Source organism: Galleria mellonella, unplaced genomic scaffold (genome assembly GCF_026898425.1).
Source record: "Galleria mellonella isolate WM207_F2 unplaced genomic scaffold, CSIRO_AGI_GalMel_v1 utg352, whole genome shotgun sequence".
Classification (NCBI taxonomy): Eukaryota; Metazoa; Arthropoda; class Insecta; order Lepidoptera; family Pyralidae; genus Galleria; species Galleria mellonella.
The window spans coordinates 5,345,919-5,360,956 of NW_026442084.1; the positions used below are offsets into that span (position 1 = coordinate 5,345,919).

General features: G+C 31.5%; 1 protein-coding gene across 4 annotated transcripts in view; it reads right to left on the reverse strand.

The window, feature by feature from the left end:
* The window catches only part of LOC113519444 (solute carrier family 41 member 1), a 93,825-nt gene that overhangs the window by 63,488 nt on the left and 15,299 nt on the right, over window positions 1-15,038 (reverse strand). Inside the window, exon 1 of one of the 4 annotated variants that reach the window (XM_052897173.1) lies at window positions 11,929-12,273. The exons of 1 other annotated variant lie outside the window; for it this stretch is intronic. The gene's annotated coding sequence lies outside the window, so the exon portion shown is untranslated. Of the gene's footprint in view, window positions 1-11,928; window positions 12,274-15,038 lie in introns of those variants that run through there. 2 more of the 4 variants (XM_052897171.1, XM_026904559.3) reach the window with 2 other exon arrangements.

Below are 15,038 nucleotides of genomic sequence, written 5' to 3' on the forward strand. Positions count from 1 at the left end.
AAAACCAAAACTCAAACGCTCGGTCAACTTTTTCTTAAAGGAAAACAATTTTTCATATGTACTCATGTATGTATGTCCGGATCTCTAACGTATTGTGTAGAATAAAACTCGAAATTATTTATTTTTTAATTACATATGAATTTTTTTTAATAAATACATATGCTAATAAATATGTACTTGCCGTATGGTCACGGTATAGGTAAAGGGAAACCACCGCTTCCTTTTCCATGGATGTCATAAGAGGCGACTAAGAGAGGGCGAGTGATGGGCAGCAGCGTCCCTCTTAAAATAACTCTAAAACCTAACTGCGGTTGCCTGCCAAGAGTGGCAACTACTGGTAAAACTCCCCTAGGAGGAGGTTTATGTTTAGGAGTGGACGGTTAAAAGCTGATATGATGGTAAATATGTACATATATATACATTTCAAAGGTAATCATAATCTAGATCCGATTATAATCTCTTCCAAAAGCCCCTAAAATATATATATATATATATATATATATATATATATATATATATAACAAAGGAAAATGTTCATCTATTTAACTAATAATTGATAAAAAAAAAATTGAATTTGTACAGATTATGTAGCTAAATTCTGTCAAGTACCAAAACAAATTATGAGAAAAATAAAAAAATTAATAAACGTACAATAATCTTTTAAAATTATGCACTGATTAGGTACATATTTATTTAAGCAACAATAGATAAAGAAATTAGAATATATATAGATTACATAGCTATCAAGTAGCTAGGTTCTATCAAGTACCAAAACAAATTACAAAAAGAAAATAAACAATATAGGAAAAATAAAATAATCCCCTAAAGTTATGCACTGATTAGGCATTTAACTAACAAATGATAAAATAATTATTACAATATGTAACTAACAACTGATAAGGAAATAAACATAATATGTACAAGTATTTTATTTTTATTTTTAAACGATTATATTGTTATTATTAAATATAAATTGTTATTATTTTTATCAAGTACCAAAACAAATTACAAGAAAAATATAGATAAGAAAAATAAGCCTCTAAAGTTAAGTACTGATCGGGCATTTAACTAATAAATTACAAAGAAATAATTACAATATGAACAGGTATCTTATAGATTAGAAATAAATAGATTATTTTCTACTTGTTATTGTCCGCGACTTCCTTCGCATAGTTAAGATACGAGTATATCGATTGACCAAGATAAAAGTAGCCTATTTCTTTGTCCATTCTATATTATTAGATCGGCTCCTATAAGCAATAGTATGGATGTGTTTCGGTTTTAAGGATGGTATATGCAAGTAGCAATGAAAATTAGTCGTGTAGCTCCCGGCTAGAATAATTCAGTCCTTCCTTTCCCGTAAGTGACATCCCTCGCCTTCCTTTAGTCGACTACTAAAGAATAGCGAGGGATGAGCAGCAGCATCCCTCTTAAAACATTTTTAACGCCTAGCTGCGGTTGCCAATCCGCTTGCCAAACTTGGCAACTACTGGCAATATCCTCCGCGGGAAAGACTTATGTTCAGCAGTGGACGATTAAGGGTTGATATGATGATACGGTTCACTTCCTTGTCGAGTAAATAAATAAATAAATTTTGTCTCGTAGAATTTTCACTAATGTCACGAATGACGTTCATTGTATTTTTTTTTATTAGAAGCACAATCCGGTTTTTTTTTTTTATTGTCATGTCCACTTTATTATTAATGTGTTGACTCGTTTAACTATTTACTTCGAAGGCACAATTCATATTTAATTCGACTCAAACATCTAGAGCGACTATTACATCATCTGCGATTCAGGTAACAATAATATTTTACAGTAAAAAACTACCTTCTCATTGTGCTGTGTTCTTGAAAATTATTCAAATTGTACGGAAATCGTGATTTGCATTTCGTCTGATGTCACATTAGACGATAGTTTTTATGACTGTGTACAGTCGTGATAAAAAGTGTTAAACAAAATAAAGGTCAATGACATTGTGCAAATGACCAATAAAAATTCATTATTCATAATGGATTCGGTTCTCAGACAGGTAAAGTGTTACTTTAATTCAAACGATTGAAAATCAATCATCAATATACATTTGGAACTAGCTGACCAGAAAGATGTCGTTCTGACAATATATGTCTTTGATGTCAGTAAATTGAATGATGTGTGTGAATTGGTAACTAGGAACAGTTTGTATGGGAAAAAGGAAAATAGGATTTTACGATTTTCGGACAATTTTTTCTTCATAAAAATTTTCCTCGATGATTATTTGAAACGATTTGCCAAATTGGTCCAGTCATTCTCGAGTTTTGGGCTTTGCAACACATTTTGCTATTAATATTTATTGTATGATATATCATTAATTACTTTTAATAATCCAATTTTTTTAAAGATAAAGTAAATTTCACAAGTTTTTGACAATCTTGGAATGCTATATTTATTTTATACTGTCACATAAAAAATTATTTAAATTCATTTAAAAATCAACGTTTTTGATTGCGAATGTACCAGTTAAAATAATAATAGACATTAAAACATATAAACGTCGTTTAAACGACTTGTAAATACTATTTATGCCAACTCTAAGATAGAAGCTACAAAATATTATTTCCAGACATATGATTACTAGTTAAATTTTACCAGAGACGAACTTTGTATAAAAATCTTAGGTATATATGTCCCACTCGTATTTCTGACTTGAAACAACTGTTTCGGTTTGAAGGGTATTATAATATCGTAGTTCTATGGACAGGCAACGCATAAAAGATATTATTTGAGCGTCACAGTATATTCTGTGATGTCCGTGGTGCTGTCCATGTCTATAGACAATGGATATCACATGTTCATTTCCATCATGTCGGTAGTCAACTTGTTTTCTATTCTAAATTGCATTTCTCATATCCATGGCGCAGTATAATAATATTAATTCATTACTGATGGAGTCGCCAATATGATTTTTAAAGGCACGATATCTAATGAGGAGGAATTGGGGGGAAAGGATTATTAGTAATGTAGATTTTTTTTTAATGGATGATAATGGAATGATAACCCCACCCGTGCTATCGGTATACACCGGCGGGGCACCAGTGAAGGATGATAGGTGAGGATGAAGTAGGTCAGTTAGCCCATCGTGACGAATTCAACAAGAATTGTTCACGATGGTTTCCAGGGGGAACTACGTGGAGGTCGACCTAATAAGGCATATTGCTAGCAATGGGGCTGTCAAAATCCATTGCTAACAATCCCTTTCTCCCCAGTAATGTAGATTAATGTAAAGGAGGTTTCCATTGTTTATGTTAAAACGTCTTCGGTAGCGGTTCGGACAAAGGAATATCATCATTATCACCATATCAGCCTTTAAGTGTCCACTGTTGAACTTCCTCCCTTGGAGGGTTTTGCCAGTAGTTGCCACCCTTAGCAGGCAGATTGGCCTGCGATTTGCCGCAGTTAGGCATTGGAGATGTTTTAAGAGGGACGCTACTTCCCATCCCTCGCTCTCCTTTAGTCGCCTCTCACGATACTCACGGAAAAGAATGGGGTGGCCTAAACTACGCCGGGACCATACGGCATCAGAGGCATATATATTGGTCGAAAGCTTGCAAATGTTTCGAGTCAGACATTTTTATATCTTTAGAATTTAGAGGGGCGTGCCATGTTATCGTATCGTAGAATATCTTTACCCTGAGCGCGTATACTAATAGTTCAATCTGGGTTACCATTCTACTTCCAGTCATATTAAAAAAAATCTTGTTAATTTACCAACAAATGGTATTATATAATAATTATTGTAATGGATACATACAATTAATCTTATATACATTTATTTATATTTTTTGTCAAGGATTTTCGCGGTTGACTTTTGTCCACAACAGAATTTTATTGTTTTGCTCTTTTGACGGCAATGCAATAAACTTAGTTTTGACCATTTTGTATATTATTATACCACACTAATAAAATAAAAAATTACGTTACTTTTTCTATGCATTTTCCTTTTGCTTTTTTTTTATATTCTTTTATTTCCTTTTTTTTTACGTATGTATTTATATCTATTGTTACTTATGTGAGCTGGAAGTAATGCAAATAAATTTTTATATCTATCTATCTATACGTATGGGCGGTACCATAGACGAAACAGTATACTCTGTTATGTTCATGGTACTGCTCATGTCTATAGTCGACGGTTACCACTCTCCATCAGGTGGACCGTCAGCTCGTTTGCCATTCTAAGTTGTATAAAAAAAAATGCAATCGAGTCGAGCTGCAATTACTAATGATAGACAAACAAAAAACAAATGATAGATAATTGGTCCAAAACAAAGACTGCCATTAAAAGACAGCCATATATACGTATGTCTACCATATTAAACATTATCAAGCGATCCTTTGTTTAACTAACGCTACAAAAAGATAGCGCAGTACGTGCCGTCACTCTTCCCTGTTCCGGGTTCGATTCCGGTTACGTTACACGACTGTTATTTTCCGGTGACATTTTTTATTGTCACATTAAGTATTATATATATTATTTATCTTATAAAATACGAATTTGGATATCGATACAATGATTTTTAACCGACTTCAAAAAGAAGGAAGTTCTCAATTCAGTTGTATTTTTTTATGTTTGTTACCTCATTACTCCGTCATTTCTAAACCGATTTGGAAAATTCTTTTATTTATTTAAATGAATATTTTTTTCATATAAATTCTATCAAAATCGAGTCAGTCGTTTGTTTTTAAAATCAAATTAATTGTTTTTTTTTTTATTTACATGTATTATAATATCGTTATACAAATATGTAATAATAAAAATTCGCTTTTACCCGATTTATTAGCAATTAATTAAAACAAAATCTATAAACAAAATAGCAGATGTTAAATTCTGAAATGAATATAATTAATTACATACGTAAGGAACAAATTAATTAAGTCAAATTACAATAGTATTTACGTCAATTGATCGATTGAAAATGATAGTAAAAGTAGGTACATTGCTATGCATGCTACTAAATATAGCTACCTAGTATATGGCCTCGTTAGTGCATAGAGATAATTGATAATTATCATTTATACTAATTTTAAGTGCATTATATTATTATACATTAATTTATTATTATTTATTTATTTATTCATTAGTACAAATACGTGTACAAGGCGGACTTAATGCTAAAAATATTCTCTCCCAGTCAACCTTAGGGAAGTGTTAGAACACTCGAATGCGGTACTAGTATTATTTGATACAAATATTATATTAGCCAAAGAGGTATGTTTGAATCGAAACATTTGACGTTCTATTGTGTCTGCCTACCCTAATGGGAGACGGGCGTGACAGATTTGTATGTATGTATATATATTAGCCGTTAACTGTCCACTGCTGAACATAGGCCTCTCTACAAGAGAGATTTTACCAGTAGTTGCCACGTTTGACAGGCGGGTTGGTAACCGCAGTTAGGCTTTGGTGATATTTTAAGAGGGACGCTGCTGCCCATCCCTCCACCATTAAGTTCCCTTAGTCGCCTCTTCCGATACCCATGGCAAAGGATGGGGTGGCTCATTCTATGCCGGCACCACCAGCACACGGTTCACACCATGAACACCATTGTTATTAACTAATTTAAAATAATCGTTGCAAAATGATATTACGTTGTTGAAAGGTGTATTTAGATTTCCCTGAAGTAAATCCCTGGTGTCACAGATGTTCATAGACTACAATGACCGTTTACGATCATACAAGTTTTATGTTTGATCGCCATCTTCGTGGTATAAAAAAAAAAAATTGCTGATTTTTTTTATTTGAACTAACGTTCAGAGATGTTTTCTGTTGAACTTATAAAAGGAGAAGATTCCTGTTCGTCTGAATGTTTTTTTTTTTCAATAATATTATGACTTCGTTGATGTTTTTTTGTTGTGTTTATGTGTTGGCTCAGTTGCCACGTCAAGAAGAAACACTTAAATAAATAAAAAAAATATTACGACGCTATATTGTGAACTAATAATTCTGAACCAGTTCTGATAATGAATGTCAACGCTTGAAGAGTGACCATTGGCGTCACAGTGTATTTTGAGATGTCCATATACTATTTATGGCGGTAAGCGGCAATTCCCATAAAGTGAGCCGCAACTTGATTGAAATACGATCGATCGACGATTGACTTACGATAGGCACACATACATAAAATAAATTAAAAAGTAATTCTTAATGCAATCTGTAATATTGTCACGATCACAGCTGCCGTTTTTCTTTGCGGAGCAAAAAAACTGTTGCGGTCCAAAACATGCATGTATGTAAGACATGAAATTTCGGATTTTAATTTCAATACCATATCAGCCGTTAATTGTCCACTGCTGAACATAGGCTTCCCACTATTGGGGTTTTTTTTAATGAGTAATAATGGAATGGTAACCCCGCCCGCGCTATCGGTATACACCGGCGAGGCACCAGTGAGGGATGATAGGTGAGGATGAAGCAGGTCAGTTAGCCCATCGTGACGAATTCAAGAATTGTTCACGATGGTTTCCAGGGGAAACCACGTGGAGGTCGACCTGATAGGGTGTATTGTTAGCAATGGGTTCATTAGACCCCATTACTAACAATCCATTTCCCCCCTCTATGGGGGGATTTTACCAGTAGACGCCACGCTTGGCAGGCGGGTAGGCTACGCAGTTACGCTTTGGAGATGTTTTAAGAGGGACGCTGCTGCCCTTCACTCGACCAATAAATTCTCTTAGTCTCTTCTTACGACACCCACGTGGCAGGTGGTCTATTCTATGCCGAAACTGTACGACAAATTTGAATATTTATCTAATCTTAATTTTTTTTTATATTCAATATCATATATCGTTCTTCGATATGTGTGTGTCGATTTTTTGTCAATTAAAAATGTACCTTTTTTTTTTTTTTTTTTTTTTTTTTTTTTTTGTCAATCGGCTCTTTAAAAAATGATAGAGTCATGTGTGAAAATTACGTTTTGTCCACTGACAGCTCTCTCAGAATTTTTTTTTACGCTCACGGCGTTTTATGCGCTGGAATGCGTCCGTGATGGAACGTGTAAAGTGATTAATTGAAAATCAGCGTTACTGCTTCTGCAGGAATTTTAAGCATGTAAGAATTTACATCCTATTTCATTTCCGAAATTGATATATATATAGAATAACATTTATATGTAGATGGTAATATTTATATAATAGTGCGCCACCTGTGTCATCCCTTTGTATATCGTTTTCTCAATGTGTAGAATTTTGAATCTACCCAAAGGTTGTCTGGAAGAGATATGCTTGTTTTATAGCGATAAGGCAATATTCTTTTTTTCAAACGATTCTCTCCTTTTGTATCACTGTTCTCATTAATATTTACTATGTTTGTTATTTCTCAATCTATTAAGTAATATTTTTTTTTTACTTGGACTTATTGGTCTAATAAACTTCGTTGTAACTTTTTTCAGGTTTCCGAACCATGCACATCTGTGATACTTTCCAGAGCGCAGGATATAATATATATATATATATATATATATATATATATATATATATATATATATATATATATATATATATATATATATATATATAAGTGTTACAAATAAAACTTTTGTTTCTATATTATGTGTTACTTTTTATGCTGAATAATATCCTTTTTTGTGGAAGATAAACTTTTAAGCTTGTTATCAGTGTATTGTTACAGCTTAAATGTTTGTAAAGCTTTTTTATCAAACATATTCCTACTTTGGTGCCACTTTCTACAAATTTTTTCAAATTTTTTCCCGTATCTCTACTGTTATGTGTGCCCGATCTTTTTCCTCCAGGCATGGAATGGGCTGCTTCTTGTATTAGGTTGGTTATATAAAATGTCGCATCATCTAGATCTTCTTCAGTTTTTAGATTAATCTTTCCTTTCCAGTAAGTGTAGTAAAAGAGCCAAAAATGTACCTACATGACTAAGGAACCGTGATGGAACGTGTGTGATTAAGAAAAAAGGAGCATGGCATTTCACGAAATTGTCCTTTTGTATCACTTCTCATTAATATTTACTATGTTTGTTATTTCTCTTTTTACTTGGTGCAATAAAGTGTAACATAAATAATATATATATATATATATATATATATATATATATATCATCAAAACCTGACATCGCTTAAATGTTGTCAACGCCAGGTGCGTTGGGACGGTTGTCAACGCCAGGTGCGTTGGGACTAAGCGTGGGAACTAATGGCAAAATACTTCTTATGAGGGAGGCCTATGTCCAGCAGTGGACAATTAACGGCTGATATCGTGATGATGATTAGTGATAGGTATTTAACTGTGTACCAATGTGTTTACATGTTATCCATAATCTAAGGTATAGAATCATTGTTTTTCTTTATTCAATAGCTTATCAGCGTCTATAATCAATGTGGTCCGTTTGGAAATTTTATATATTAATATCATTAACTAAACTATCAGATAATCCTCGAATCATAATTAATAAATGGTAAACACAGCATACAGGTTGAATTTTGTAAATGGAACATGTTGCCACACTTTTTTTTTTTAAATGTTATGATTAACATATACAGTTTTTTTTTTTAGAAACCAGTTATATATCTGTGACATAATTAATACTATAAAACCAATGTAGAAATAAACTGTTTGAATCAAAAAATAAATACATATATTTGCCAATTAGTTAATAACTATCAAATTCGTTTAAATAAATGCTTAATTGATTATTAATCAATAAATGCTTAATTTACTTAACTAACAAGTGAATTCATTTGAAAGTAAGTACTTACCGACAGAGTAATTAAGGTTCGAATTTTAATTAGGAAATTTTTAGAATATAATATTTATATTTTAATAAGAAATTTTTTTAATATAAAATTGTTTATTTTAACTCAAGCACTAAGATTTTAATATTACCAAAAAAATATTTTAACATGTAATCACTACAAAGAGAAAACAAAAAAAAACAAATACAGTGGGATTTTTTTTTGTTTGTCACTACTAGTGACTAACCTTCACATAATATTACACATACAAATATATGCTTTACAAGCGTCAAAGTAGTATTACACAAAATTCCCCGTGACACGTGAGGTGCCTGTGACAATTTTTTTTTCTCTGACTATTCCATTTTTCCAACAAAATTTTTTTAATATTTTTTTACCTTTATTGAAGTTTTATTTAAATAGACTATATACTTTGAATGTCAATTTTTCTTCTACAAATCATATAAATTCATCATACAATAATTTAAACTCATACGATTTTTTAAATACTACTAAATATTTTTCTTAATTACCCTAAATTGCTAAAACATTCCTCAAACTGGCAACACTAGCTAAAGATCCGTTCCTTCGTATGACGTCAAACTTATATAGTGCTTTCACGAACACAAAGATAAGGATAATAACTTATTAGTACATAAATATGTTCATTTTAATTATTATTGTTTACACAATACGTTGTATTTTTTGTGTCAATTGTAATGTAAAACAATATTGTTGTCGTTTCAGCATTTCAGATGTACAAACACACAAGCCAATAGAATAATGACCAAACTACTACTACAGCTGTTTAATGATGAAATAATGTTTTTAATTAAAATTCTTTTATTATAATATTAATTGGTATAGTTTTTTATAATAAATTTTTGTATATTGCATTAAATACCATATCGTTTTTAATAGGGAACCAGATGTAGTGTAACGATTTAACATACCTCGTTAATTATTTCACAGCTTAATTTTGTATACAATATCATCATCATACATCAAAGAATATCTATCTATCATTTTGCAACGATTATTTCAAAATTGATAACAGTTATGTTTCCTTTTGCCATGTGCTGATGGTGCTAGCATAGAATAAGGCATCTCTTCCTTTCCCTTGGATGTAGGAAGAGGCGATTAAGTGAATATAATGGTGGAGGGATTTTTCCAAAAATAACCGTGAGAAGAGAAATATCAAAAATTTTGACAACGCATTCATCTGTTAAAATGGGAGGTTCATAATTATTGTAAAATCACATCACTAGTGTATATGGTACATCACTAGAGGTGGACACGGATTGGTTGATTAATAAGATTGTATAATAATGGCTGACTGAGTAACGAATAAAGGTTCTGCAATAATGTATTTTATGTAATTTATAATATGTAGTTTGTATTATTTTTTGTATATACCTATATCTTATGTGTTTATGCAATATATGCAGATCGTATGACTGCCTATTTTTATTTTTAAAACAACACAATTTACATGAAAAGGTTTTGCTGGAAGAAGTCTCTTATTAGAGATAAGCTCGCCTTTGTACATTATGTTTATAATGAATTGTGATTAACAGTATGTTTTGTGTACAGTAAAGAATAAATAATTAAATAAACCATCTATTATTAAAAATATAACACATAATATTTAGGGTTTTTAATTCCATATTTCTTTGAAAATATAGATTCGCTAATAGATTCCTTTAAAAAGACAAAACTAATATCAATATATTGTTATTATATGTAATATGTACAATACCTACAAGCGTTGCTTAGTCATGTGATTACCAAATGGTTAGGACACAACCGTTTCATAATAGACAAAGCAATTGTTATTAGTTATATTTAATGACTTTCTGATAGTTTCGACCATTTTTATACACTAATATTTTTTGTTATTAATTTTATGACAATGTTTTGTTTCAATATTTTATTTCTTGTAAATGTAATTTAGTTATTTTCCAATAGTTATGTTTTTATTATAATACTTAATATTTTAATATTTTTAAATTTTAAAGCTCCTGTATAGTTAAGTATATTTACAAAAGGTGTTTATATTGAATCAATTTATTTAATGACACGTTTTGGATTTGACCTCGTGTCCATTTCATGATGAATAAAAAATATATGCTCACGACCGTAATACCTGATGGGGTGGACAGAGGCATTTGTCGGCTGGTGCCGTTGTGTTGAACGTAATACTCGACATGACCACAATTAGCCAAAAAAATTTTAGTCCCACGTAGCAGACATGAATGAACCTGACTTGTTAACGGTGTTTTCCCTCACCAGAGAATCAATTAAAAACTTATATTGACACACAGTTTGTGTCGCCTAGAACCGAACTCGAGATATGAAGCCTAAAGCTTTGGATAGCTTACAAACGACAAATTTTGTTTTTATGATATATTAATATATAAGTTAAATTATAGTTTATAATACATAATATTATAAAGTAAAAAAAAATTAAAAATAATAATTAAAAAAGACTTGTATCCATACTAGATAAGTACTTACTAATCACTTACATGGTATTGAAATTCACTAACAAGTAAGTATTGACATAACTACATTACTAAATATATACATAATTACATAAAACAATTTATTTAGAATTTTTATTTTTATCGCATTACGTAGGTATTATACCTATTATGTACTTCTACTTTTGACATTATAACCAACAAAAACAATTTAAAATTACCCCACTATGTCATAAATTTTATCAAGTACCTACCTACTTGCCTTTTTTTTTAAAGCATTCAGTTATATATTTCCAGCTTCTTTGTTTAATAACGACTGAAAGTATAAAAGGAACTACAAAAAAGGAAATATAAAAGAAATTTCAAAATTAAAATAAGTGCCAAGGATTCTTTTATCTCGTAAAATCCAGACGTTACCTGATTCGACACCCGGCGTATTAATAACAATAAGGCATAACTTTTTTTTGTTACACAGGAATGCTTCGAGGAAGTATAAAATACGACACGAACAATATTTTTCAATGTAGTTATAACTTATTATTATTATTTTACACAGAAATAATATTTGACATAATAATAATTATACTTATACACAAATAATAATAATTTATTATAATAATTTACATGCATCTATAATTAACGCATAAAATAAAATAATAATAACATGCAATCTAAACTAGTACATAAAAAAAAATTACGACATAAATTATACTCACTTGCTGTTTTGTAATCTCTGGTCCCCTTATTACTAATATCACAGGATTTTATAAAAAAAAATTAATTATTATAAACGCTTATTTAATATATTAATATACACACACACACACTAATAATAAATAAATAAAATTACTTATTTACACTTTTATAATTATATTTACACAATAATATTTACACTGGCCAGTTGGCACATCAATTACATTCCAAAGTGTTCGTTTTTTGAAATTGTAAAGAAATGCATTTACATTTTTAGTAGCGCGAAAAGTTCGATTTCGAAATTCGAAAAGTGACAGCACGGCAGGTGTGTATGGAGTCGCGACCGCGAGGGAACTGTCGTTCAGGTAACCGTCCCATGCTTTTAATATCAGGTGGACAACTCAATCGCTGATAATGATAAGAATACAAAGCGTCGCGTCGCCAACAGATGGGGGTGACTCGCATAAAGCCGCAGTTGGACCGGTTTTGCACGACACGGTCAACGCACGATGCGAGCGTGTGAACCGGGAATCATTTTTGTTATACTGAAGAACTTTTCTTTTTTTTTTTTTTATTCGCGCTTTGCTTCGCGTACACGGACTGGCAGATTAAAAATAAATTAGCCGATTGTTAAATATAACTTATTCCATTTGTCGAATGTGAGTATCACTTTTTCATCGTTTTGAGCACAAAATAAGCATAACATTATAACTTGATTCTTCTATAGAATATTAGGGATGGCTAACAAGCTGGCAAAGTGACAACAATTGTATTAGCAGCATACAAAGGATAGAATGTATTCTGGTATCCATATCAACTTCACAGATCACTGGATATTTTATGGGATATTTATTTATTTATTTATTTAACTCTTCATTGCACTAGAAATATAAAAATAAAGAATGACATATAAACAATTCAAGTGAAATACAGTAGCATAAAGTACAGATTAAAATATAATACTTATATAAAGGTACAAAAGGCCATCTCATCGCTAGGACAATCTCTTATAGACGACCTTTGGTTAAAGAACATGGGTTAAGTAAATATATTTTTATGAGACATGGATTTATTAGTAACAGAATCAGAAAAACTTCTACGTGGTCACACATAACAACCGGGGGGAAAAGGATTGTTAGCAATGGAGTTTGACAGCCACATTGCTAGCAATATGCCTTATTAGGTCGACATCCACGTGGTTCCCCCTGGCAACCATCGAGAACAATTCTTGTTGAATTCGTCACGATGGGCTAACTGACTTACTTCATCCTCACCTATCATCCTTCATTGGTGCCCCACCGGTGTATACCAATAGCACGGGTGGGGTTACCATTCCATTATCATCCATTAAAAAAAAAATTAAGTAAATAAAGCATAATGTAGGTAATGCGTTTGCGTCAGCTGCCCATTGTCCTTACGTAAAGTCCAGTTTGATTACGGAGTCGTAAGGTATTAATCGAACAAAAAAAAAATAACAAAACAAAATCGGTATAAGTATATCGGTATTACTCCAATATCTATATATTGGGTTCCTCTGAATATTTATGGTGGGAAAAAGATCATCACCGATTTTGATATTGCCCATACCGGTTAGATATTAATTTCAATTAGACTCTTCACTTCGATATTATATATTGAATAACTGATATCCCGTTAGCGCAGGCGAGGTTACCATACCATTACCATTGTCACCCATCAAAAAAAAAACATATTTGGGTGATATATATGTTAGATGTTGTAACTACAATATACAGATATACTATACCCGCCCATAATACAAAAAGGTAATGTTCCCGAAATCTTGTATACGCTGCGTCGATGTGGCATACAGGAAGGTTATCAATAATACTGGTCATATTTAATATTACCAAGATTGTTCTTAAATTAAAAATAAAATTTTATTTTTAATTTTAGTTCGAAATTCGACATTTGTAATCTGAGAGTTACAAAAAACATTCGTTGTGTTAAAGTTTAAGCGAGTTCGCAGATACGTCACTGGATAATTAATGCGATGTAACTTTTTAAAAAGGCAAAGATAAAGGTTGCTTTTTAGGATTCTTATACTTAACAAATTCAGCCAGAAGTCTATCGTAATTTTTAAGTTATAAAAAGGCGGCAACTCGTCCGTCAGCGTGACAAAGTCAATGTTGTCAAGTTGACTATGACATTGACTCACGCCATAAGAATTTGTATTCTTATGTCCATAAACGGTAAATCGATATAATCACTATCATTATAGTATAATAATAACATTACCTTATTATAATTACATTACTAATTACTTAACCTAAACTTTATTAATACAATAAATGCGAAAAGTAACAATGAAATGGATGAAATCTTGTTACTCTTTCAAGTAAAAACTACTGAACAATTTCGAATAAAATTTGATACACGGGTAGGTTATATTCTAAATAAACACGTAAAATACTTTATATAATGATTCAGGCGGATGAAGTTTCAAGAAACAGGTAGTTACAAATATAAAATGATACTTTCTTTTTTTTTTTTTCTTTAAAGAATGAGTCGGTACATCATAAACGCTTTATAAACTATTATTTAATATACAAAACCCTGTCCGACCCTCCGTCTGTCAGCACCACAATAGATATGGCTTGTAAGTTGTTATGCCATCGCTCTCAATGACATTGGTACCATAAACAATATATCTCAATATATTTTATTATTATTCTCTGTACATAGTATAAAACAAAGTCGCTTCCCGTCGTCTGTACTTTGGAATATTTTAAACTACATATTTTATTGCGCTTTTCATAAATAAATAGACTGATCGAGAGGAAGGTTTATATGTATAGTTTAATATTAACCTTTAAAACTGCCTTTAACTGATCACTGCTGATCATAAGTTTCTCCTTTGGTGGGGTTTTGACAGTAGTTGCCACCCTTGGCAGGCGGATTGTCAACCACAGTCAGGCTTTAGAGATGTTTTAAGAGGGACGCTGCTGTCCTTTCCTCGCCCTTCCTTAGTCGGCTCTTACGATACCAACGGGATAGGAAAGGGTGGCCTGTTCTATGCCGGGACCACACGGCTAATAGTATAGTTTAATACTGTTTATTGTTAATTTGTTGAAATATGACGATAATTGTTCAAGAGGTTGGATGAAATTAAGTT